The sequence below is a fragment of the Gekko japonicus genome, unplaced genomic scaffold, assembly GCF_001447785.1.
Source record: "Gekko japonicus isolate JY-2015 unplaced genomic scaffold, Gekko_japonicus_V1.1 scaffold635, whole genome shotgun sequence".
Classification (NCBI taxonomy): Eukaryota; Metazoa; Chordata; class Lepidosauria; order Squamata; family Gekkonidae; genus Gekko; species Gekko japonicus.
Genome location: NW_015161422.1, coordinates 838,895 through 842,355, shown reverse-complemented (window position 1 = coordinate 842,355; position 3,461 = coordinate 838,895). Strand labels below are relative to the sequence as shown.

The window sequence follows — 3,461 nt, the reverse complement described above, 5'->3', positions numbered from 1 at the left end:
AGATCTGAGCCCTGCGGAATCTGATAAAGTTCTGCAGGGCCTGCAAGACAGAAGTGTTTCACCAGGCCCACGACTGAGGCAACAAAGTTCCATCTGAATTGGCCTCGCCCAGCCCACCCCACATCGTCACTGTACTAACTTCTATCTATTGATGTACAACCTCACTCGATAATTTATGCTACCTGTGCCTTATGTCGCCATCCGACTTGACTTTTAAATTTACTGATGTGATAACTATTTTCAATAACTAACTCATGGTATGGTTTTAACAGTATTGTAACCCACCCTGAACCCTGCCATGCAGAGAAGCATGGGCTATAAATCCAATAAATAAATATGTTCCTGCTATGGTATTTCTGTATCATTTAATGGGTCATGTTTATGGTTTGTTTCAGATTTCTGCAATCCAAACAAAACAGGTCAGCCTAATGTCTGTCCCAGGCAAATTAGTTGAAACAGTATTCAGAGATAGAATTATTAGGCACACAGACAAACAAAGCCTGCTGAGAAAAAATCAGCATGGCTTCTGCGAAGGGAAGTCCTGCCTCAGCAACCTTCTGGAGTTCTTTGAGAAAGTGAACATGTATGTACCCAATGGTGACCCTGTAGACATTGTATACTTGGACTTTCTAATGACTCCTAAGTAAATTCATGGGATCAGAGGTTCTCTTATGGATTAAAAACTGGTTAAATGAGAGGAACCAAAGAGTAGGGATAAATGGACAATTCTCACAATGAAGGGAAGTAAGCAGTGGGGTACCACGAGGACTGGTATTGGGACTGGTGCTATTTAAATTGTTCATAAATGATCTGGAACTAGGTGTGAGTAGTGTAGTTGTGGATGATCCAAAATTATTCAGAATAGTGAAAATCTAGGATAACTGTGAAGAGCTCCAGGAGGATCTCCACAAATTGGGTGAGTGGCTGCAATGTGGCAGATGAAGTTCAGTGTTGGTAAGTGTAACGTGATGCACATTGGGACAAAAAGTCCCAAGTCAAGTATAGACTAATGGGATGTGAACTTGCTGAGACAGAGAGGGGAAATGATCTTGAGGTCATAGTATATAGCTCAATGGAAGAGTCAACCCAGTGTGCTGCAGCAGTGAAAAAAGGCAAACTCTATGTTGGAAATTATTAGGAAAGAGATTGAAAATAAAACAGCTGATATTGTAATGCCCCTGTATAAGTCTATAGTGCGACCTCATTTGGAATACTGCATGCAGTTCTAGTCACCTTATCTCCTAAAGGATACTGCAGCACTGGGAAAAGTACAGAAGAGGGGAACCAAGATGATTAGGGGTCTGGAGCACCTTCTCTATGAGGGAAAGCCTGAAGGGTCAGGGACTTTTCAGTTTAGAAAAGAGATTACTAAGGGGGGACGTGGCAGAGGTTTATAAAATTATGCATGGGTGGAAACAGCTGACAAAGAGAACTTTTCCTCTCACACTCAAAACAGTAGCACTCAGGGGCATCCAGTTAAGCTGATAGGCATTAGATTCAGGATGGACAAAAGGAAATACTCATTTATACAGTGAGTGACTAAAATATGGAATTCAGTGCCAGAGGATGCACTGACAGCCACAGGCATAGAAAGAGATTAGACAGATTCATGCAGGATAAGTTGCCATGCTGACTAAGGGGAACCTCCACATTCAGAGGCAGTAAACCTTTGAATAGCAATGTCAGGAGGCAACATTAGGGGAAGGCCTCAACCTCTATGCCCTCTTGCTGGCCATCCAGAGGAACTGGTTGGCCACTGTGTGAGACAGGATGCTGGACGAGATGGACCATTGGTCTGATCCAGTAGGGCTCTTCTTATGTTCTTAAACCCAACTGCATTGTTTACTGGATGTGCCATCATGTTGATCATATTAGACTTATACTGTGTAAGCCACTTTAAGTCTCAGTGAGAAAGATGGACTATAAATAATGAAAATAATGTAAATAAATAACCTGGTGATGTGTAAATTTTCCTCATCCACAAACTTCTCTGAATTCTGTGCATTATCACAGGTAGGAAATCTATTTCTGAGTTCAGAGGCCATCACCATAAAACAATTTTGGGTTCAGAGGCCATCAGCAGAAAAGGTATACCACAGAAAAAGCAAATGGCAACAAAGGAGAATATAGTGTGTGATAGTGCTCAGAAGTGAGTCAATTGCAAATAGATCATTCAGAGCTAACTCTTATAGATGATAAACAATACAGACTAAGCCATGCAGGAGCATGAGGTGGTAGGATGCTGAGATGGTAGCATCGACTACACCACTTCAAAGTGCATGAAAAACTTCATACAAGTAGAAAGTTAGCATAAGGTGGTGACATGTGCTACCCGCTTTCTTGTGGTGGCTTCCCATTTGCTGAGTGTTTTTTTAACATATGGAAGTATTCCAAACAAATGTAAGCATTCACCTAGAGTCCTTTCCTTTATTTTAATGGTATAGCTCTTTAAGCCCAGAGTCTAAAGCAGCACAGTTAATTTTATTACCTCATTCTTTTGCATGTGTACATCACGCCTAAGATACGGTAGCGTTAGAGCTTGTAGCTGAGTAAGTAATACTCTAATCATGCAATATTATTTTAAAATACAGGAAGACAATAGTTCTTTTGAGAGAAGCCATGAGCAGGAATTACCTGCCACCTTCTCCATAAGCCCCATTACAGATTTTCACCCTTCTAAAGGGGAGTTCGACTCAAATACAAGGAGGGGTAAACCTACGCAGGATTTTCATAACTGTCAATTCAACAGCAAAGTTTTCATTTACTTTAGTAAGGCTTAGCCTAGCTAAAATAATAAAAAAAACGCCAAAGAAAGTAACTGTGGCAGCTCTGGACGCGGGGGGGGGGGAGGGGGGGCACCGGAGAGAGTTTGGCCACGTTGTGATTTTCCGGCTACGAGTCTCAACAAGCAGTCCAAAACGTTAGCGAAGCTACCAGATGACTACACTTCTACCTTCAGCAGCGTGAATACGAGGTTTGCTGCTACTATGGGGAGACGCAAATTCCTGACCCCATTTTTGAATCTACCCATTGGGGCTCCCCAGGATTCCGCCCCACAGGCCTCCAGTTTGCGCGTCCCGATTCCCAGCTCAAAAGGTTGTGCCTTCCTCCTCCACCACCCCCCCACTCACCTCACTCACCTGGCCTTATTTCCCCTACACCAAGAACAGGCAAATGTGTGCGGAAGCCGGATTGAAGTGCCAATCGCTCACTGCTACTGAGCATGCTCGGTACATCTGAGCATGCTCAATAGCAATAGAACCAGAAGTTGCATGCCTTCATTTTGCCCTCAGATACTTAGAGGTTTGTCTGCGTCCTTGCAAAATAAATCTCCGGACGAAATGGGGGGGGGGGCGCTTAAAAGAATACAGGGTTAAGGTAAGAAACAAGGCAGAAAAGAATCCCAAAAACGCACGTGTATTTTGGAGAAGCCAAGAAAAGCGTTATCAGAGCTACCGACG

The 3,461-nt window shown here is 43.1% G+C and overlaps 1 protein-coding gene across 2 annotated transcripts in view; it reads right to left on the bottom strand.

Moving 5' to 3' along the window:
- The window catches only part of ZNF330 (zinc finger protein 330), a 24,655-nt gene extending 21,443 nt beyond the window's left edge, over window positions 1–3,212 (bottom strand). The window contains exon 1 of one of the 2 annotated variants that reach the window (XM_015428350.1): window positions 3,141–3,212. The gene's annotated coding sequence lies outside the window, so the exon portion shown is untranslated. Of the gene's footprint in view, window positions 1–3,131 lie in introns of both variants that reach the window. The other variant, XM_015428357.1, reaches the window with a different exon arrangement.
- Window positions 3,213–3,461: the final 249 nt, after the last annotated feature.